The sequence below is a fragment of the Nicotiana tabacum genome, chromosome 24 (assembly GCF_000715075.1).
Source record: "Nicotiana tabacum cultivar K326 chromosome 24, ASM71507v2, whole genome shotgun sequence".
Taxonomy (NCBI): domain Eukaryota; kingdom Viridiplantae; phylum Streptophyta; class Magnoliopsida; order Solanales; family Solanaceae; genus Nicotiana; species Nicotiana tabacum.
The window spans coordinates 52694682-52719734 of record NC_134103.1 but is presented as its reverse complement, the minus strand read 5'-3'; positions in this window follow the sequence as shown (position 1 = coordinate 52719734).

Here is a 25053-nt window from a genome sequence, read left to right as displayed (position 1 = left end):
TAAAAATATTACAAATCAATAGACGCAAAAATAACAAATAACACTTACCCATCACCCTCAGGGACTATGATGATCCTGCCATATCGATCATAATGCACTATCTCATCATCATCATCTGAAGTATGTGTATCAGAGGCATGTGTAGACGGTGTAGGCGGGTCATAGCTACTGCCTCGCATGCAAAGGCCTGCAATAGATGGAGTCGATGATGAAGATGGTTGCGATCCCTGTGACTGTGACATAGCTGGATGCGACCCAAGTGGTTGTGATACTGATGGATGTGACCCTAGTGGCTGTGAGATGGATGGATGCGATCCATGTGGCTGTGATATGTAGGGATATGATCCACGTGGATGTGATGTAGATGGCTACGATGCAAATGGCTGTGAGGCAGCTGGACTGTATGTCAGACGTATAGTCCTATAGCCCTGTGATGGAAGACCTGGTGTTTTAATGAAGGTATACGGCTCGTGATTCTGTGGCAGCTCAGTATAGCCGTGTGGTGGAGGATAAGACATAGGCATCTCTGAAAAGGGTGAACAAGAGGGACTATTATTTTCTACCCTCCTATTTCCCTTCCTACCCTTTTCTCGACCCCCGAGAACTAGTAGGCTCATTGTTACCTTGACCCTTGCCTGCCATCTGCATAATATAATACACATTTAGATTGAAACATATAAGAAACTAGCTACAAAATGAGAGTGCTTTAAAAAACTAACTTTTTAATCCTCATCGACGTATTGTTCCTCGTCCGAGAATTCTTCGTCCTCACTTGTTTGAGCTTCATCAATTGATTCTTCGTCCTCATTTTTTATAATTGTTACTTCATTTATATCAACTTCTTCCAATATGCATTCAGGATGTTCCAAATTATTTTCTAACTGATCGTCCACTATTTGGTGAACACTGGAGATATCGTTTTGATATGCAACATCTAACACATTCTCGACTTCCACCCTACCTAAAGGCTTAGTTTTTATTACAACCCACCAATCGGACTTATTCCGCCACAATGGATAAGGATCATAATACACTTGCCTAACGTTATGTGCAATTATTAAAGGATCATAGCGATCATACTCCCTCATATGATTAACCTCAATTATGTTCTATTGGTGGTATACTCTTGTACCTCTTGTTGGATTTGGGTCAAACCACTTGCATCTAAAGAGTATCAATTTCTTATATGGCCAACTTGTATATTCTAGTTGTAATATTTATTTGACCACACCATAATAATCAATATCTCCAACTTGGTTGCCATCACCACCTTGAACCCACACCCCGCTGTTGTTGCTATTTTTATTTTTAGAGCAATCCTCTAAATGAAACTTATAACCATTCACTACGTACTTAGACATTGTTGTTTCCTGAAGCCCAGGTTCCCAAGATATATCTTTCAAAAATTGATTTACACAACTATTTGGATTATTTACCTACATAGTGTTAAACAAATTCATAAGTTAGCACAACTTATGAATTAATTTTTATACATTCACTATTTGGATTATTTACCTACATAGAGTTAAAAAAAAGTCATAAGTTAGCACAACTTATGAATCAATTTTTATATATATACACATACAAACTGTTTGAACCACGTATCAAATCTCGTATATACAACATCATAGCTAAATTGACCCACGAAGTGACTGTGACATATCAAATATTTTTAGTAGTTGCATCAATATGTAATCACAGTAAATTTTCCATTTTGATAACTAATAAATCAATACTTACTTGAGAAATGGTACAACTTCGGGACAATTTAGCAACACATGAAGTGTAGCTGACTTGTACTCCATATCACTCAAACTTCTCTTTCTAACATCCTTAGAACATCGGCCTGGTTGATTGAATATGAACATTGGTGGATATAATGGATCATTCACACATTCGACCATGTGCCTATTGGGCCTATTCCTAGAACATGGCACGTTACTCTCAAAATAATAAGAACAAAAATGTGCAGTTTCCTTTGCAAGATAGGCTTCGCATATAGATCCTTCAATCTTATTCCTCTGCTTAACAAATTATTTGCATTTGCCAATTGTCCTACATAATCTCATGTTAGCCAAGAACATTCAAATAAAATAGAATATTACATCAAACTTATAATATTACCTCTCAAAGGGATACATCCATTTGCATTGAACAAGCCCTCCAAGTCGTGCCTCGTGTACAAGGTGTATTGGAAGGTGTTCCATCACATCAAAGAAACCACATGGAAGTATTTTTTCCATTTTACTAGAAGTTACACGAATGTTCTGATCCATCCGAAGTAGGTTTTCTTCCCTTAATGTGGTAGAACACAAGTCTTTGAAAAATAAACTAATCTCTGTGATGGGTTTCCAGATTCTTTCAGGAAATCCACAAAATGCAATAGGCACTAAGGTCTCCATAAAAACATGGCAGTCATGACTTTTCAAATGGCTCAACTTCCCTACCTCCATATCTACTTTTTTTCCAAGATTCGACGCATAACCCTCAGGCATCTTCAATTTCGTAACCCAATCACAAATTTGTCGTCTTTCCTCCAAAGTGAATGTGTAACTTGCTTTGGGCTTGAATACCTTACCATTGTTTGCTGTCTGCAAGTGTAATTCACCTGCAATATTCTTATAAGTCCATTCTAGCCTTCGGGTTATCTTTTATCTTACCTTTAATATCCATCACTGTGTTGAACAAATTGTCAAAATAATTCTTCTAAATATGCATGACATCAAGGTTGTGTCGGAGAAGATTATCCTTCCAATAAGACAACTCCCAAAATATACTCTGTTTCTTCCAATTATGATTAACACCATATCCGAGGAATCTATAAGGTGGAGCCTTAGTAACTTTACTGAAGTTCTGGACCCTCTCCCAAATTTCCTCACCTGAAAGTATTGGAGGTGGAGAATCATATTTCACTTTATTCTTTTTGAATGCATTTTTCATCCTTCTAAACTCATGATCATCAGGCAAGAATTGACAGTGACAATCAACCATGATTGCTTTCGGCCATGTTTCAAAGTGAACGCTTTACTATTTTCCATGCAGTAAGGACAAGCTAGCTTCCCAGTAGTCATCCATCCAGACAACATTCCATACGCAGGAAAATCGTTAATAGTCCACATTAAATTAGCATGCAAATTGAAATTCTGCTTAGTTGATATGTCATATATTTCAACACCATCATACCATAATTGTTTTAGCTCATCAATCAAAGGTTGCAAATATACATCAATCAAACTTTTCGGATTACGTGGACCGGGGATAATACAATTTAAGAATATATATGGACTAGTCATACACAACTCAGGTGGTAGATTATAAGGTGTAAGAAAAACAGGACAACATGAATATGGTGTCGCAGATATAGAAAAAGGCGTGAAGCCATCCGCACAAAGACTTAACTGAATGTTCCTTGGTTCACTAGCAAAATCTGGATATGTCCTATCAAAGTGCTTCCAAGCTTCTCCATTTGAAGAATGACACATAACATCGGGTGGTCTTCTATTTTCAAAGTTTCATCTCATATGAGGAGCAGAACTCATCGACGCATATAACCTCTTTAACCTAGGTATAAGAGGTAAATAATGCATCACCTTGACAGCAACCATATTCCCGCTGGAAAGCCTCTTGAAACGAGGCTTTTCGCAAAATTTACAACTCTCTAAAGTTGCATCATCTTTATAATATAACATGCAACCATCTTCACAACAATCAATTCTCATTGACCAAAGTCCTAACTTAGAAACCAATCTCTTTGCCTAATAGAAATCACCAGGTAAGTTGATATTAGGGTCAACTAGTTCACTCATAAGGTCAATGAAAGAGTCCATGGCTGCTTGAGAAATATTGACAATCAGATTTGATACTTAGTAATCTAACTGCAACAGACAGCTCAGAGTGCGGACTTCCTTCACGTAGTGGATGACTAGCTTCCTCTAATTGTTCATAAAAACATTTTGCGTCATCATTAGGAGTTTGTTCAATATTTTCATTGGGCTCACCCCCGAAGTGCATCCCAAAAGCATCCGCAACTATATCCTGAATTCTAGAATAAAGATTTGTATTATCCACGGATCTACTACTTTCAACAACAACTATGTTATGAAATATCCCACGGATACCATTGATCTCTCCATGATTAGTCCACACAAAGTAATTCTCTATAAACCCCTTCCTATAAAGATGAAGCTTAACTTCCTCCGATTTTTTAAACTTCATACAATCGCACCTGACACAAGGGCACCTAATTACTCCTTCACTTTGGTATGGTGGAAGTGACATTGCATGTCTAATAAAGTCATCAACCCCTTCTACAAAATCCTCCCGCAATCCCCGCCGATTAGGATAATTTCTATTGTACATCCAAGTACGATGTTCCATCTATACAAATAAAACAAGAATAAATTAATTTATTCTATAATTATAAATTAATTATATATTTTTTAGTTAATTCAAGATAATTATGTTTTCCTAATTATACCAATTTATATCCTACAAGTTTAATTCATATCCAAAAATTTCAATTTATATCCTACGAGTTTAAACATAAACTAAAAGTTTAATTTATATCCTAAAAGTTCAATTCATATCCAAAAGATCCCATTCATATCCTAAAAGTTCAATTCATATCCTAAAAGTTCAATTCACAAGAACAAATCCTAAAAACTAAAAGTTCAATTTATATCCTACGAGTTTAAACATAAACTAAAAGTTCAATTTATATCCTAAAAATTCAATTCATATCCAAAAGGTCCAATTCATATCCTAAAAGTTCAATTCATATCCTAAAAGTTTAATTCACAAGAATAAATCCTAAAAACTAAAAGTTCAATTTATATCCTACGAGTTTAAACATAAACTAAAAGTTCAATTTATATCCTAAAAGTTCAATTCATATCCAAAAGGTCCAATTCATATCCTAAAAGTTCAATTCATATCCTAAAAGTTCAATTCACAAGAACAAATCCTAAAAACTAAAAGTTCAATTTATATCCTACGAGTTTAAACATAAACTAAAAGTTCAATTTATATCCTAAAAGTTCAATTCATATCCAAAAGGTCCAATTCATATCCTAAAAGTTCAATTCATATCCTAAAAGTTCAATTCACAAGAACAAATCCTAAAAACTAAAATTTCAATTCAGATCATACGAGTTTAAACATAAACTAACTAAACTAAAGAAATTCAACCCATACCCTAAATGTTCGATTCACAAGAACAAATCAAAAACCCTAAATTCTAACTAAACTATTCAAGACAATACAAAGTTAATAATTCAATTCTAACTAAACTATTCAAGACAAAACAAACTCAAAATTGAAACACTCATCAATTAAAACTAATTCATAACTAATTGACTAATTAACAAAACTAACTATTTAATAAAACTAATTAACAAAACTAATTAAAACAAGACCTAAACCCTGGTCCTCAATAAAATACAATGTTCAAATAATTGAAACACTAATCAATTGAAACTAATTCTTAACTAATTAACAAAATCTAAAAATAACAAAGAAATGAGTTGTAATTCAAACCTAGAATTTTTAGGAGGTGGAGAAGGAGATTGGCGGCAGTGGCAGTGGTAGCGGCGATGACGCAATGACGGCGGCAGCTGGGCGGTGGCGACACGGGGTGGGGAATGGGATTTGTGTGAGGGAAATAGAGAAGGAGAGGGGAAGGTATTGAGTGAAGAGTTAGGGGAAATTTGGGGAAGAAAGGTAAGAGAAATGGGAGGAACCCGTTATTTCAATTCTGGTTTCAGAATTACCGATCAAAGTTGGTCGGTACATTAAGTGTTGACCGTTTGACCAAAAACCGACCAACTTTGGTCGTTTTTTTAAAAAAAAAATTAAATTCTTTTTTTTTTGTGTTTTTTTTCTTAAAATATTATAAACTATAAAAATAATATTATAAACTATAAGCATTTATTTTATTTAACTATATAATTATTATAAATAATTATAAACTATAAGCATAATTTTTATAAATAATTATATTAACTATTTACTTTTAATAAATTATAATAGCATCTATCTAAGTAAATTTTTTAAGTTATAATTAAATATAAGAGTAATAATTTCTCACACACACACACATACACTATATTGTAATTGATGCTAATAACTTTTTTTTTCATTCGTTCATCACTAATAATGCATGACATAGATTAATCGATATATAGGTCGAGACGTTTTGATGAATCATCGATTAATATTCATCGATGCATCTAAGTAAGTTATAAGTCGATGAATCAATTTACAAATAGATATATTTGATGATAAAGTATATATACTAATTAGGATCTTCACAAGTCTATCCCTAAAAGAACCCGACCCTGTGGTCCTAGCGCTTCGTGTTCTTATATATATATATGGCTATACCTATACACACACACACATATATATATACACACACACACACACACACACACACACACACACACAAAAACACACTTCACTGTAATACTTTAACTATATATATAGCTTGTTATAGTATATGTTAGTGTGTATATATATAGCTTGTTAAAGTTTGACCATGTTTGACCTATTAATTTAACTCGTTTGACCTATTAACTCGTTTACTTAATGCTAATAACTTCTTTTGTTTCTTTAATTTGTGATCCATATATATATATATACATGTCAAAGATGTTTAGTATTAATTCTTCTATTTTTCATTCATTCATCACTAATAATGCATGACATAGATTAATCGATATAGGTCGAGATGTTTTATTTTTACTATTAGTCGATATAGGTCAAACGTTTTATTTTTAATATTCATGGATGCATCTAAGTAAGTTATAAGTCGATGAATCAATTTATAAATAGATATATTTGATGATAAATTATATATACTAATTAGGATCTTCACAAGTCTATCCCTAAAAGAACCCGACCCTGTGGTCCTAGCGCTTCGTGTTCTTATATATATACGGCTATACCTCTCTCTATATATATACACACACACACACTTCATTGTAATACTTTAACTATATATATAGCTTGTTATAGTATATGTTTGTGTGTATATATATATATATATATATATATATATATATATATATATATATATATATAACACGCTTCGTTGTACTACTTTAACTACATATATAGCATGTTATATATATTATATGTTAGTGTATTCATTATTTGTATTACAGAAGTGTTAACGGATTATATTTATATTATTTAGATAGTAAATATAAAAGTAATTCAAAAGTTTGACCAATGTTGACGTAATAACCGACCAACTTTGGTCGGTTATTTTCCAGAAAATAAAAATTGCCGACCAAAGTTGGTCGGTAAATGCTTCCCCTACATTAACCGACCAACGTTGGTCAGTAATTTTAAATATAAGTTCTTAAATTTTTTAAAACATCTTATATAATAAAATAATTTTTAAAATATAAAAAAATTGGGTCCAGATTACCGACCAACGTTGGTCGGTAATACAAAATTTTCTTTGACTAAGCAAATCTGACCAGCTGGGTCAACTTGTTGACCAATTTACCGACCAACATTGGTCGGTATTTATTTTTAAAAAAATATAAAATATTTTTTTTTCCAGTTTCCGTTCAAGCTGGACGATTTTTGGTCGCTTATTTTGACCAATCAACGTTGCTCGAAAATTTTTGGTCAGTTTTTAGCGGATTTCTAGTAGTGTCAGAAAATGTTGGTGTGAAGTTGGATAGGCCAGCTGAGGAAACAGTTGCTGAGGGAGAAACTGAGGTGGTTGTTGGAGCTTAGACTTACTTGTTCTTTCTTAGTTGAGGTGTCCACACATAACAAGATGTGATTTTTGATGCGTTTCTTTGGTTACTTTGATTTATCGTGTTGTCATAAACTATGTCTTTTCATCAAGCAGTTAAAATCTCTTTTCCACATTTAACTTGGTGATGGTACCACCATTATTATTTCTAATACATGCTTCAAAAGATAGAAATAATTCAGTTTGTTGTGATCGCAATATTATCTATCTCCATTATCCCTTTGGTAATGATCTTTATAAGTAGGTGGGTGCTCTGGTTAAATTGGGTCTTTAGTTAAACTGATTAGAATTTTCATGGAACTAGTTTCAATTCACATACATTAGGATTCTAGCGGTTAATCTTTTGCATTTTGTAACTTCATGTATGCTTCGTCTTGCAATCCCTCCCCTTCCCTTCCGCGTTTCGAATCCCATTCTTCCTCTTATTAATGATTTGCCTAGCGAAATAGGTTAAATTTCATGAGCTAATAGGCTGAATTTTTTATTCACGTCTTTTATTGTATAACATTAGCAATGTGGATCTAGGATTTCTAAAATATGAATGTACCATTCTTTTGGAGCATCGGAGTCAACAAATAATATTAGATCAATTTTATGAAATATATCTAGTTTGATCGAAAGACCATGAATTCACGTGCACCATAAAAACCGCATATGTTTTCTTCACATTGCACTTCTTCACCCTGAAAACATAAGACTAAATCCCACATTGCTCTTCTTCATCCAAGAGCCAATCTATTTTTTAAAATTTTAACTTAATCTCACTGATCATTAAAAACAAAAGAAAAAGAAATAAAGAGCGTAAGGTGCAGATATACTATGTTATTTCTTTAAATGTAATGTTTGTTATAATTGTTATTTAAATTTATTATATTATGTTGTTAAATCTATTGTAGTATAATAATGTGAAGATTCATTTTACGCATCAACCAATTTATGTGCGGTGTGGGGCATATCTAGGTTAATGCATATGGTTTCACGTGAACACATATTTCTAACTATATATAATAATGTTATATTTCTTCAAAACTACTTACATATATGTGCGGGCACCCATGCTCAAAGACTCTTATAGTGCAATAATTACTGGGTGCACCTCTACAAGTAAAATTGGCGGTTCAAATTCCACTCTAGACGCTCTTATTTTCAGCACAGAGTATAAATATAAAAGTAAAAATCACTAAAATTTCAAAAGAATATAATTTTGAATCTATAATAATGAGTTTATGGTAAGAGACTATAGTTAAACCCGTCAAATATAAATTCAAGATCTACCTCTTCAAAATAGTGCACTCATTCTTTTGAAATCATGGATCGCCTCTGATGTGCTGAATAGTGCTGAGATTGTTATTGTTTACCCGAAAAACGGATAGAGTTAAATTTGTACGTAGTTCTAAGGATATGCGATATAACTCAACACAAATCGTATGGATAAATAAGAATATCTAATATTTGACTGTGAGGATGAAAGATATGAACCTAGAAAAGATAGTTCTTCAATATGAAATGTGTGATATCTCAGTTACCAAGTATGCAAAAAACTTATCCTTACAGAAATAATAACCATACCCTTTATAGTTGAGGGATTCTACTTTAGATATAATTAAATATACATAGTGAAGACCCATGATAAATCAGCTTTTACATAATTCCTGCCAGGATTCTCTCCTCTAGTGGGATTGCAACGGCCCTTGTCTATAAGCATGATCTTGACTCGAGCTCTCGATCTTTGCCCGAGCTCTAGATCTTGACTTCGAGCTCTCGATCTTGACTCGAGCTTGATTCTGGCCCGGATCCTTGTATTGATTCGGGGTCAATGTTGGTCGGTCTCTGCCTCGTAAGCTCGATAACTTCACTTTGCATCATAGTTCGATTTAGACTCGATCTCGATAATGATATCGAGCTCGATATTGATCGGTCTTTAGGGCTCGAAGCTTGGTGACCTGACTTCGGATATCAACATGATTATGAAGATGCTTCTCCGATCCAATGCATTACTATCTCGACCAGTTCATACGAAAAACTAACCGATTTTTACCGTATTCAGATAGTCCCCTCGTTTCTCGGGAACGATATAGCGAGAAACGACATGATTTAACGATGGCTTGATCAAATATATACTGATGTGTGCATCGAATCCGATCATGACATACATGATAGCTGTCCCATCGGTTCAGTTTTCAGAGGCATTTAATGCGTGTCGGATGGTGGTCGGCCATTACCGATATTGGACCGCCACTGCTCAGCCTATAAATATCCCCTTCTCTCACCAGTAATCACTTTTACATCTTCTAATCTCAAACTTTCCTATGCGTTTTCTCATACCTTCTGAATTAAGTGCGAAATTTATCTTCTGTGGTTTTTAGCGCAAAATCTTTCTCTGAAACACCACATATTCTTTATTTCTTTCTTCTAAATTCAAAATATGGTGAAAATATCAAAAACCGTCCCTCAAAAAGAAGAGGCTTCTTCTTCATATCCTCCCGCCGATAAAACACCAGTGGAGCCACGGCTTGAGGAGTTTGTTCCCGGAGCATGCCTTCCCATCTCTGATTTTAAGGTCGATAAGGGCTCGTTGGTTCCCGGTCGGTGTGAGCCGGTATCGATGTATTTATGCTCGATAACCAAAAAGTAACTTGCTCAGTTAAAGACAGATTGCAACTGGGATAACAAAGAAGTGGTAATTCCGGCTTCCGATGAAGATATTACCACCCATGTGGAAGGGTTCTTTAGTGTGTATACTTACCCTTTTACATTAGGACCTCTTCACCCGGTTATCATCGATTTTTGTCGTCAATACCGAATAACTCTAGGTCAGATTCATCCTTCCTTTTGGCGGATCGTTATCTTTATCCGTTTCTTTGCAAACAAGATCGAGGGGATGCCTTTCACCCTCGATCATCTTATTAGATTGTATAGTCCCCGCCTCTTTCGGGGTGGATTAATAAAACTTCAACGTCGGGCTTTGACCGTGTGGCCGGGGTTGACTTTTATTGACTTTTTGAGAATTGGGTAAAGATTGGAACTTTATTAATTGGGATTGGTTCATATAACATAATTTGATGTTATTGAGTTATATTTTGACTAGATTGAGCATGACGGAGGTGATTTTTAGAGGAAAGACTATTTTAGAGATTTGATTTGGGCTCATTGAGGTAAGTGTCTTGCCTAACTTTGGTTGAGGAAATTTTTTCTACTAACTGATATTGTTTGCTACATGAGGGGGTGATGTATATGTGAGGCGACGAACATATATACATGTGCCATGGTTATTCATGCGCGGAGTAGATTCTAGCTTACTCTATGCTTTATTTAATTGTGTGTTCCACTTGATTCTATGTATTGTTCCATTAATTGATTATGTGAGCACAATAACCATGCTAGAGAAAAATTTGAAACTATTTGTACCTTGTTTTGAATGTTTGATCAAATCTTGAGACTTATGCTATAATTGCCTCAGAGATAGATACACGTAGGTTATGAACACACCCAAACTTGTTTTTTTAATGTGCCTTGATTGGGACTTGTGCAATCTGTGATATATATGTGATCCTCTGTAGGACTACTTGAACTTGGTTGCTATAACTGATTTTTCATAGTCATGCTTTATATGTATTTTTATTGTTATTATATCCTTGTGCGCTTTATTAATCTGTTATGACGATATGTTTCTTGATGATAAATTATTATCTTGCATTATTGGGATAATTGTGGCAAATGTAAGCATGTTTTGCGAGTTGATTGTTCATGCATGGAGTATAAGGATGGCATTTCGCTGCTGATGTTGTGTGGAGTATAACGGTGGCGATATGCGCATGCAACGATATAAGGGAGGCATTTCATTGTTATATGTGTGCGGCGACATAAGGGGGGCATTTCATTATTATGTGCATACAGTTACATAAGGGAGGCATTTTATTGTGATGTGCGGGTGGCATTATGGGATTATTATATGATGGCCTGGGGTGATTTTCATTGTTTATGGTTATGTGGTGTTATAAGTGTGACATGCTTGAATATGTATGCGACTTCCTAATATGTGTCATGCATTTTTACATGTTTTGTTGCATTGCATTTAACGTGCTAAGATATGCCTCTGTTATTACTTGATGATTTGGTTCCCAAGATGGATTTACCTACATGGAGTTGATGTCTCATATCTTGTTAAGTTGTTGGTAGCATATTGGATGAGGAAGTGGTCATAATGCATTAATATATTTGATTCTTGAAAAGTTTTCTTGAACGTGTTATTTGGCAAGTGATACAGAATCGGATTATATTGTGACACGAGGTCTTTGTCGTACGGGTGTGACTTACGTTATGACACAAAGCCTTTACCGTGCGAATGTGATTAATAATGTGGGCACGAGGTGACAATGTGTGTGTTTCTATTTGATGACTTGTTATTGAAGCTAAGCCTTTACAGGTATTGAATTGTTATCACTTGTTCTAATGAGATTATAGTTATTGTTTTTCTGCTATACTTCATTTTGCCAGTCTTTGATATATTGCACAGGTTATTTGACTAGTGAGTATGTTTTGACCTAAACATCTCGTCACTACTTTTCTGAGGTTACTCAAGATACTTACTGAGTACATGGGGGCGTTTGTACTCATACTACACTTCTGCACCTTGCGTACAGATTCTAGAGCTGAGTAGCTACGAAGATGGAGCTTTGCATTAGAGACGTACCCGCGTGCCGAATTCATACTACCTTTTGTTCATGGTAGCTTAGGATGTCATCTCTGTTATGTAACTTTCAAACATATGTTGAATTTATTCCTTTCACCAGCTTTCTAAATCTAAATCATAGTGCCTCATGACTTGTACTACCAATCCTGGGATAGTTGTATTGAATTTTGTTGCAGTTTTATTAATATGTTGATGATTTCTCATTCTAGTAGTATCTTATACTGTCTGGCTTACTTAGCGGGTTGAGTTAGGTGCCATCACGACTTGGTGGGGGTTTTGGATCGTGACAGTGTAACATATATACAAATGATGATGCATATGTTTAGTGCATGACTAACAGTTCAAACATATAATTTGACATTCATGTACCCTATCATGTTAAACTACCATGTGAGAGGTGCCTAATATTATGCTAGCTTGTGTGAATGCACAAATGTCACGATCCAAAATCCCACCATGATCGTGATGGTACCTAACCTAACCTGCTAGGTAAGCTAACAATCATAATCAACCAAAAGCAAGACTAGTAAGGATAATATGTGGACAAGATATAGATAGAACATAAATAAGTCTCAAGTCATCAAACAAATACAAAAATAACACAACAATCTTCCAAAATCCGGTAGTACAGAGTCATAAGCTACTAATATGATATACAACTGAGTCTCGTAATATAGGAATACTATCTGGAACAAGGTAAGCAGTATAAAATAAAGGAAAGGAACTCCATAAGCTGCAAGTACGTCATAGCAGCTCACCACGAGTCTTTAATAGTCAACTACTTAGCACCCTTCTGATACCGCTAGGTCGAACACCAGTATTTATACAAAATATGTAGAAGTATAGTATGAGTATAAAATAAAATGTACTCTGTAAGTAACAAGTCTGATCTCAAAGAAGTAGTGGCGAGATTTTAACAAAAATATGATACTTATCTTCACAACCTGAATAGTTCATAATAGCATAAATTCACGAAAATGAACCAAGAACAACTAATATAACAAGAAGGTGCAAAGACAAAGATAAGATAAGTATGATTCTCAAAACAAGATACCCAAAATATTATTCAATTTCTATTTTTGCATACATAAATAATATGAACCAAGTAGCACATATATGAATACTTTTAAATGAGTATAGGATGATCATACATGCTCAAGACTCATTCATAGCCAACATCTAGCACATATCATGTCCTCCAATATGATCCAATACATCCTATGTAGTCCAATACGATACGCGTATCACCTGCACTTATAGGGCCCAATGTAGCATGGATAATCATCTGACTCTGGAGGGAAGAATCCATATCAAAGCGCCGCACAAAAATCTATTGTGTCATAATATATCAATATCACAATAACCGCACTGTATAAACCATCGTGCCATAATAATATAAATCCGCTCATAATATCCCAATGTGCCATAATTATATCAAGCCGTATCAAGATCTCCATCTTCAAGAATATATACATATTCTCAAGAAATAACCAATAAGAAGCACAAGTACATAAGAAATAAATATGCATATATGTGCTAAAGATATATAGTACGACTGTGGCTAAGACAAGTATATCAATAAACTCAGGAATAGCCCATCATGCCGAAATAAGATGTCATAAACTGAAACATGGTTTCCAGCATGAATACATATGCTCATGTAGTCATACAATCAAATAAAAGCATAATTGTAATGACCCAGTCGGTCGTTTTGAGAATTTACATTCCCTTAAGCTATTTGAAGACTTGAGCAACATTGTATGCTGTATTATGACTTGTGTGAATCGTCGATTTTGATTTTCAGGTTATTCGAAATTGATTTCGAAGAATGATTCTCAACTAAGAAGCTTTAAGTTGGAAGAGTTGACCAAGTTTGACTTCTGAGTATTTTACCTCAGATCAAAGTTTTAATGGTTCTGTTAGATCCGTATGGTGATTTTAAACTCAGGTGTATGCCCCAATTTGCATTTGAATATATCTAGAAGGTTTCGACACTAATTGGCGAAAGTTGGAAATTTGAAGGTTTGAAATATTCATAAGTTTGACCGAGAGTTGACTTTGATGATATCGGATTTAGATTGTGGTTTCGGGAATTGGAATAGCTTTTTTATGTCATTTGGTATTTGTGTGCAAAATTTGATTTCATTCCGAGTTGATTTGATATGGTTCGATACGAGTTTTAAAAGTTGAAAGTTCAAAGTTTATTAAGTTCGATTTGAGGCGCGATTCGTGGTTTTGATGTTGTTATACTTGATTTGAGGCCTCGAGTAGAATCGTATTATGTTTTGGGACTTGTTGGTATATTCGAAAGAGGTCCTGAGGGGTTCGGGTGAGTTTCAGATGAGTTTCATATCATTTCCTTGTTCCTTGGCACTGCCGATTTCTGGTGTTTCAGACCTTCTTCGAGATCGCGAAAATTGGGCCGCGATTGCGTAGTGTATTGTAGGAGCCGACCTTTTCCTTCATAGCATTTGTGACTATGTTATCGCGTTCGCGTACCTTTGTAGGGCATGGGCATCACGTTCACGTTCTTATGCTCGCGTTCGCATTAAGTTGAGATGAGAAGCTGGGGACTGGGGAGAATGTCTTTGCGTTTGCGAAGTAGCTGATGCGATCGCGTAAGGTTGGAGCTGTGCATCGTGTTTGCGAGGACTATTCCGCAAACGCATAGAGTATTTTTTGGTGGCAGCTTGTTTTGTTCATCGTGAACGCGATGATATTTCAGCGTTCATTAAGGATTCACCTGGGCAGTGCTTATAAAGTACTCTATTTCGGAAGGTTTAGCCATTTTAGCATATTTGGAGCTATGGAGCTCGTATTGAGACGATGTTTGAGGCGATTTTCACCATATGGATTGGGGTAAGTGTTCTCTATTCAGTTTTGATTATATTTCATGAATCTATCCTCGTTTTTGGCATTTGGCTGGTGATTTTAAAAGAGAAATTGGGGATTTTTGTCTAAGATTTCATAAAATGAATTTTCGAGTTCCGAGCATCGATTCAGAGTTGGATTTTGTGAGTTTTTTTGGGTTCCAAGGTGCGGGCATAGGTTTAATATTTTGGTTGACTTTGGGCCTTTGATTAAAGATTAGACCTTTATCGATTGGGTTTGTTTCCTTTGGTATTGTTTGATATTCTTGAGTTGCTTTTGGCTAGTTTCGAGCCGTTCGGAGGTAGGTACGCGCATGATAGCATTTTTGGAGTATCATTTTGGCTTGCTCGGTATTGAATTCGGCTTGTTCGAGGTAAGTAACACTTCTGAACTTGGTGTTGAGGGTATGAATCCCTGCATATATGTGTTATGTGTTTGGTGTTGAGGTGAGCACATTCTAAGTGACAAGCGTGTAGGCGTGCACCGTGTTAATTGTGACTCGGTTGATCCTGTGGTACTGGGTAGCTACCAAATATTATTTTTATCCATGAAATTTCTATGTGCTAGAGTAATTGAGCTGTGATCCATGTTAGAAACCATGTTTAGGCTATATGTTTATCCTGTTAGGACTCATTGACATCATTTCTGCTATTGAGTTATTTGCTTAAATTGCAATTACATACTTAGTCATATTCATTGATTTGCATATCATATCCCAGTCTCTATTATTATTATTATTTATTGTAACATCATGTTATCATTGTTTGGGATGATTGGTATGACATTCACGAGCCCGAGAGACTGGAGAGATTGATGACTGAGTAAGGCCGAGGGCCTGATTGTGAGTGATGATTATGGGATCGGGCTGCATGCCGCAGCAGGCCATATTGGTTTTATATATGTTATTATTATATGGATCGGGCTGCATGCCACAACAGGACTTATAGGCTTTATTATTATGGGATCAGGCTACAGGCCGCAGTAGGCCAGATTGGCTTATATTAGCGCTTGGGTAGGATCCGCCCCTTCGGAGTCTGACATACCAGCAGGATTCGCCCCTCCGGAGTCTGACACACCAACAGTGAGCGCAGACACAGTGACATATAAATATATACACGTGCTTTGGTGAGGGGCTTATGAGCCAGGCACCCGTACAGTGCTGAGTGATTGTGTGTGTGGGTGTGTGTGATAAAGTGGGCATCTGACATGTACAATTGACATGTAGGCATTGAGACGTATATTGCTCATGCTTGACGGCATATGATAATTGATGACTTGACATGCATATTCACGTATAAGCATAGAGGTGTACTTTCCTCATGTTATCTGATAATGAAATATCTTATCTGTTATTGAAAGCTTTTGGGAAAAATCACAATTTTCTGATATACTCATATTTTGGTGATTTCGGTGAAAGATTTAGGTTTTACTGTTATACTTGAAAAGCATGCCCATTTTTCCGTAACTGTGAACGAGCTGAGCATCATATCTTTGAGTTGTTTCTTGTACTACTTTTATTACATTGTTATGAGTTGATGTTGAATATTGGTGTTGGACCCTGACCGTTGTCAGATCTTGTCACTGCTCTCAACGTAAGGTTAGGTTTGTTACTTATTGAGTACATGGTGTTGGTTGTACTCATACTACACTTCTGCACCTTGCGTGCAGATTTTGGATGCTAATGTTGTTTATGGCGGGAGCTGGCAGTGAAGACGTACTTGCGTTCTGGTCATAACTGCCTCTTGTTCTTGGTGGCTTTAGAATTATTAATTTGTTCATGTATATTTCAAACAGATGATGTATCTATTTCATACCAGATTTGTAAACTCTAAATCTTAGAAGCTCATGATTTGTACTACCAGTACTTGGGATTTTGTATAAAAGCTTAGTTATTTCATCATTTATTTTCTCAGTTAAATCTCATTTGAATAGGATTGTTGCTATTTAGCTTACCTAGCGGGTTGGGTTAGGTGCCATCACGACTAGTTGGAGTTTTGGTCGTGACAATAATCCAAGAAGAACATATGACTGAACAAAGCATTAAAAAGCCTAAAACTACCCCAAATATGGTATAACCTTAGTGTACGTATATATGCTCGTCACCTCGCATGCGTGTCACTGCTAAGTCGGGTAACATATAACACACATGTCTAATTTGAAGAAAATTCTATAACGACCCGATCAGTCATTTTGAGCATTAGTGTTCTGTTCGGTGGTTTGAGACTTTGAGTATCTTCATATGATGTAATATGACTTGCATGTATGGTCGGTTTTAATTTTCGATTGATTTGGAAGAACGACTCTCGATTTGAAAGCTACAAGTTGGAAGAGTTGACCAAGGTTTGACTTTTGGAAAAACAAACTCAGAATTGAGTTTTTTTGGTTCCGATAGGTTCGTATGATGATTTTAGACTTGTGCGTATGTTCGGATTCGGTTTTGAAGGTTCTTAGAATGATTTGACACTATTTACAGAAAGTTGACAATTTGAAGAACTTAAGAGTTCATAAGTTTGACAAAGAAATGACTTTGATGTTATTGGACTCCAATTAGTGTTCCGAGAGCTTAGATAGGTCTATATAGTTGAATTGAACTTGTGAAAAAAATTTGGAAGTAATTCGAAGTGTTTAAGTGTGATTCGGACATTCTTTTGAAATAACAAAGATTTAATAACTTAAGAGAAATTCTATTTCGTTTGAGCCTCGATTCTTTGTTGTGATATTCTCGTGGATGTTTTGACCCGGAGAACAGTCCCTTATTTTGCAATAGATGCAGCATGTTGTTGGTTATCTGGAATGTCTCCGCTTGTATCTGAGGTACAACAATGGCGGTGGCTAAGTTATCAGCAGTTGGTTGTGCCCAATCCTATAGAGCAGCTTCTGGCACAAGAGGTGCCACCACTCCATTGTTTGGGTCAACCCGATTATTCCGATTGTTTTCGTTGACGTTGTCCACGTTGTCCATTTTAATTTCGAATGTGTGTTTTTGTTGTAAGTGTTTGTTCTTCTTGTTGGCTCGATTTAATGCCCTGAATGCTTTCTCGGGGTCTGAAAGTCCTTTAAAAAGTTCACCAGCCCTCGAAGAGCTTCTAGGCATACACCTGAGTCATATGAGAATTCAAACGTGAGAATTTCAATAAAAAAAAATTAAACACCATAAGAAATTAATCCAAACTAAGAACCCTAGCAATTCTTTTAAGTTGTAATAAATAACACCGTTAGTTCCCCGGCAATGGCGGCAAAATTTGATCACGCCCAACTATGCCTTGTAAGAAGGACTAAGCGGTCGCTGCAAATATAACCAGTTCAAGTCTGGAGTCGAATCCCACCGGGAACTAACCTATTTACTACAACCTTAAATAATGCTAATGATAAGCTCAGACAACTTCCAGATGCAATAGTTTTATGAATAATCAGTGGAATTTATTTAGCCAAGGAAAAATGACAATAAAATTAGCAATAATCAAGACTAAAATTGAATTCATGGGTAAAAGGATCTAGGGCTATTGATTTCCCCAATTGCCGGATTAATTCTAAACTCTTTAGCTATAATCTCGCAGTAATACTCTATGAGGATTATGAGTTCCGGGCTACCGTAATTACCTTTCGATCAATTACGATAATTTACTAGAAGCATTCTCTCGAACTACTCTAGTTAACAATTTATGCAACTCAGAATCATCCCACCAAAGCTTCGTTATTTCTAACCTCACTTTTAAATTCAAGTAATTAATCTCTTAACTTCCCCCAAAGTGGTGTTATTCAACAACAATCTAACCAAGTGTTCTTTCTCAAGCAACACAAGGTGAATAGACACGATTAATCGAGGGCCCTTTACATTAACCACAATACAATACGTAATTGAACAATCATAGTACAAACAGGGCTCAATTATAACAAAATAGAGTCAAGACTTCATCCAACAATTGGTTCCATCAACCCTAGATAACAAATTTAGCTACTCATGCTAATGGAAAACAAATCACTAAAATAATTCATAATCAACAAATAGAAGTATCAAGAAGAACATGAAAACTCTTAGGAATTTATCCGTCTTCTCCCCCTCGTTCTTGCCTCTAAAAGCTTCTAAAAAAAGCTATCTCCCATTTTTCGGCGAGTTTAGGTTTCATATAGGTTTAGGTAAGTCGCCTACGAAATTACATAATTAACCCTGCGTGTTTGGCTTTCGTCCGCCCGTCCACGGCCGCAGATTCGATTGCGGATCCGGCCGCGGATTTGGACTGCCTCACTGCTTTGAGTTCGCGGACCAGTTCGCGGCCCACTCCGCGGCCGCGCACCTGGAAGGGTCATTTCGCTTGCTTTTCTCGCTCCTTTTCGACCGGGCTAACCTTCGATTGCCCTTTCACATTCCATGTTGACTCCAAAACACTCGTTAGCTCCCTCCTAGCTCGGAGTAGCTCCTGCAAAGCATCAAATTCTTAGTTAGAGCATTTTGTTATCTTTTAGCATTCAAATATCAATAAAATGCGGCTAAATTAGAGTGTAAGTAGTGTCTAAATTGCATGAATATAGCCTACTATCAACACCCCACACTTAAACCATTGCTCGTCCCCGAGCAATCAAACCACACTCTAAGAGGCTTCACTGAGTGACTTCCCTATTCGTCACACCAAGAATATTTCACATAAATTGAGTACGTTAGTGCAACATCTACACCTCAAGAGTTGACTCCCTCTAGGCACGCAATGTTCCTAACTGGCTTACTTACTCTATATCAAAGGTCCAAACTTACCTCTCCTTCATGAATCAAGTGCCTGCTCACAACAAAAGAGACTCATTTCACAATCAGTAAAATTCACACACACTGAGGAACTTTAAAAGGAATAGAATTCACTCACCCTCAGAAATGACATTCTTGTGCCACAGAAAATGCACTATAGGCTTGCCCGTAGTATACGACTCTACTAATTGAGCTCACTCAGTCTAGGATCAAGTAGGACTTTATTTGGATGTAATGTAGGTTGTAGGTTGGGTAGGATATATTTGGATATATAATAGTGACTATACCTCCCTAAGCACTTTAATACATTTATTTTACAATCACGTCCACACCTAAGTTAAACCAATATTTTCATTTTTTAACACCACATATACCACCCCACACTTCTTCTTTGAGCACAATCATCTTAAAAGCCACCAAAGATTTATTACCAATCAACATGATACACTATTAACAATGTTCTTCTCTTTTTTTTTCTTTTTTTTTTCAAGTGGCCTTTTCCAACAAGATTTACCTTTCTCCTTATTTCCTAGTTCCACTCAAAAGCTCCATCAACTACCCCACACTTTATTCTTTGTAAATTCATAGTATTTCCAGTGCTTACGAGAGGTAAAAGATTCAAAAAGATGGTCAATTCAAACAAGGGATAGGGCTTATAATGTGGTTGCCAAGGAAATAGGATTACAGGCTCAACGGGGTTAACTATGGTACATAGCAAATAGATGGGTGGAGTATGTATATATATGGTTCAACAAAGAAATGCCTATATCACTTCCCAGACTAAACAAGACTACCATTTCGCTTTGCAGACACACAGGGCAAGTTCTAGGCATTAAATGCCGTGCACAGAATATAACAAGCCTCCCACACACATGGCACATGACTCATTCCAGATTAGATCATCAAACACTCAGATCAGGGTATTTCAGCCAAATTAAGAACATACATTTTAAGGCCTTCTTACAAGAGTCAACAAATGAGCCTAAGCGTCACACTAAATTAACCGCTATATTTAAGGCATTACGAAATCAAACAAGGCTTCCTATTTTAATTCTTCCAATAGCCCATAAGTTTCTAACTAAAAAAAATAAAAAGCTAACTACACCCGGTTCAAACAAAATACTTGGAAAAGAACCGTGGTTTGAAGAAAAACCAAGGGGGAATTGATACACTACTACAAAAGAAAATCTTTTTTTTTCTTTCGACTTTAGTCCCTCAAGAAACCTGTCGAATGATATCTATCGTTGGGCTAAGTCGAAATTGATTTATACAATTAAAGTACGAAACTATCTACATACAACAAAGTATCCCCCACCCCACACTTAAAAAGATGGCATATCCCCACGTCATACAAAGTAATGTAATGTGAGGTAAAGGAACTTCCCTGGTGGATCAGTCTTGATCGGAGACAGTTCCAGGGTCGAGATGACATGCTCTCCCCAGCACACGCAGTCAGCCCATGATTTTATTTTCTGCTTTCGCATTTTGGGTTGCCAAAGCATCAACTTTGGTCCCCAATTCTGTGACGGAAGTGCGCAGTCCTGCCATGCCTTATTCTAGGGCTATCATTCACGTGCTCCGTCTGACCTGGGATGGTCCTTCAGCCACTGCAGCTTGTTCCTGTGGGGGTGAGGCAGGTTCAACCTCCTCCTGCCCTTCGTTGCCCTCTTCCGACGCATTAGAATTGTCACTATGAGCTGCTCCTGGTGCCACCGGGTCTTTCCCGATGGTCACTTTGTCTTCCCGGAACTTTTCTTCTTTCTTTACCATGCCATCCGCATATGGGTTCTCAGGCACCCTTGCTGCCCGGCGCAATCTAGTGATCAGAGAGGGGAAAAAGAACCCATACCTCTTCTGTGTTGAACGGACGAACATCTCAGACTGAAGAACGTTGGCCACATCGAAGTCGTGGCCATTCATGAAGCACCATATCAAGGCTGCTCTCGGACCATTTACCTCCGTGGTGTTGTGGGACGACAGTAAGCAACTGTTGATGATGTACAACCAGCATTTTCCTTCAAAAGTGAGTGAGGAAGAGTGTAGCTTCGATCCCGGCACAACCCACACTACCTCTTTGTCTGGTGCACAGATAGTTCTGAAAAACCTGTTCCATGTGATGGGTTCTCTCCTGTAAGTATCATAGAAATCTTTCTCCCCATTGATTTCAGGCAATCGATACACTCTCCTGATGGCTTCTAATGAGGCATCCACCCTCGTGTGTCGCACAGTGCATATTCTATCCTCATGTTCGGGGCAGTTGGCATAGAACTCCCGAACAAGCATCAAGTTACCCTCCTCCGGCTCTTCAAAAAAGTTATACAATATGCGCCTGATCAACTCCCGATACATATTAGGGCATTCATCCTGGAGGGACGCCCTGTCAATACCCCTTTCCGGTATAGGTTTTTTAGTGGCCTTCAAACTGAAATGGTCTTGGGCAGCTCTGGAGACAAACTTGGTACGATCAAACTGAGCTGCACTGGTCTGTGCCCGTCCCCGAGATGAGCCTCCATGACCACTTGATGAGGCCCCGGTAGCGTGTCTCTTCCTTGAGGGTTGCATTTTACCTACACAATAAATACTACTATCAGTGGATAGAGGAATATGTGTCCCAATGGCGGTTACTCAGACTTCACTCGCACAATTGGTGACAATTTATCTTCAACACTCATTAAGGCAAATCAACAAACATGTAGTGTTCATATGTACCCCCAAGTCACCCAAAGACCCAATCAAACCCAACAATGGCTTCCTCAAAATCAATCAATTCAAATAGCCTCCATATACTACATATAAACCACAATCCAAATCCCAGACAAAAGTACCTATGATTTTACTACCCTATACGGAAAAGGAAAAAAAATACTAAGAAAGAGGAATAAAATCATGTACTTACTTGGAGATCTTGAGAAGAACGGAGGTTGGAGATCGGTTGAGTGGAGAAGAGAAGGAAGGAGAAGAGTCTTGTGTTAAAAGGAAAATATGAGGGAAGGGAGAGGTTTGGGTTCTTGAAGTTAGGGAGGGAAGAAGAGAAGTGGGAGAAGTGAGGGTTTGGGTTAAGGAAAAGAGGGGGTGGGGGATTAAAGGTTTGGGTTCTTAGAGTTAGGAAGGGAAGAAGAGAAGTGGGGGGGGGGAGTGAGGGGTTTGGGTTCTTGAGGTTAGGGAGGGAAGAAGAGAAGTGGGGGGGGGGGGGGGAATGAGGGGTTTGGGTTCTTAGAGTTAGGAAGGGAAGAAGAGAAGTGGGGGAAGTGAGGGTTTGGGTTAAGGAAAAGAAGGGGGTGGGGGATTAAAAGAAAAAAACTTACCTAGACAAGCCCGGGCTTCCGCGCCCCAATTCACGGTCCAATCCGTGACCGCGGATTCTGGGCAGAGGGGGTCCCAAAATCTGCGGCCGCGAACGGGGGGCAGAACACAGGCCTAAATCCGCGGCCCAATCCGCGGTCGCGGATCTCCGTCTCCAGCCAATTTTATGTTTGCCGCATTGTTTTACTTAGTCTTGGGTTAATTTAGACCCCCGAATCCTTCCGATGTGCGTGATCTTTTCCCTGCACACTAGTAGGTAGGTCAAAGTCGTTCAAAATCAATTACAACAAACAAATTAAGAAAAACAATGGGTTGCCTCCCAAAAAATGCCTAAGTTAACGTCGCAACATGACGATTTACAACAAACCATGGGTTGCCTCCCAAGAAGCGCCTGATTTAACATCGCGGCATGATGCAGGCTTTCATTATCACTCCTCGTTCGCGTACTGGGGCTCTTCCAAAGTTATCACCACTCTATCCCCTTTCTCTTCGACCATTCTGAGGTAATGTTTCAACCTTTGCCCATTTACCGTGAACTTGTTTGTCCCATCTTCGGATTCAATCTCCACAGCTCTGCTTGAGAACACTTGCACCACTCTAAAGGATCCTGACCATCTGGACTTCAACTTACCCGAAAAACAACCTCAATCTCGAGTTGTATAACAACACTAGATCTTCGGGCTTGAAGTTCCGATCTAAGATGTGCTTATCATGGATCATTTTCATCTTTTCTTTGTATAATCTGGCATTTTCAAAAGCATGGAACCTGAATTCCTCGAGCTCATGTAACTCAGTGACTCTGCTGGTGCCTACGGTCTCTATATCCAGATTCAACCATCGTAGTGCCCAAAGTACTTTATATTCTAGCTCTACCGGAAGGTGGCATGCCTTTCCAAACACCAACTTGTACGGTGACATACCAATTGGAGTTTTGAATGCTGTGCGGTATGCCCATAATGCATCATCCAGCTTCATCGCCCAATCAGTCCTTGTTGCATTCACTGTCTTTGTCAGGACACTTTTAATTTCTCTATTAGACACTTCAACTTGCCTGCTCGTCTATGGGTGGTACGGTGTGGCTACTTTGTGGCGAACTCCATACTTTTCCAATAGACGTGCGAATGCTCTATTGCAAAAATGGGTTCCACCATCACTGATTATAGCTCTCGGGGTGCCAAAACGCGTGAAGATGTTTTTCCTTAGGAAACTTATTACCCCTTTTGCATCATTGGTTGGGAGAGCCACTGCTTTGACCCACTTGGAGACATAGTCAACCGCTACCAATATATATTTGTTACCATATGAGCTGACGAACGGCCCCATAAAGTCGATCCCCCACATGTCAAAAACCTCCACCTCTTGAATTGTTGTTATCAGCATCTCGTGACAACGAGATATGTTGCCTGTCATTTGGCATTCATCGCAATATTAGAACCAAGCATGGGCATCCTTGAATAGAGTAGGCCAATACAATCCCGATTCCAACACTTTTGCTGCTGTCCGAATTCCTCCAAAGTGTCCACCATATGGTGAAGCATGGCAAGCCTGCAAAAGAGAAGGTTGATCTTTCTCGGGGATACACCTCCGGATCATGTTATCTACACATATTTTAAACAATAGAGGTTCGTCCCAATAAAAGGCTTGACAGTCGTGGAAGAACTTTTTCTTTTGAATTGA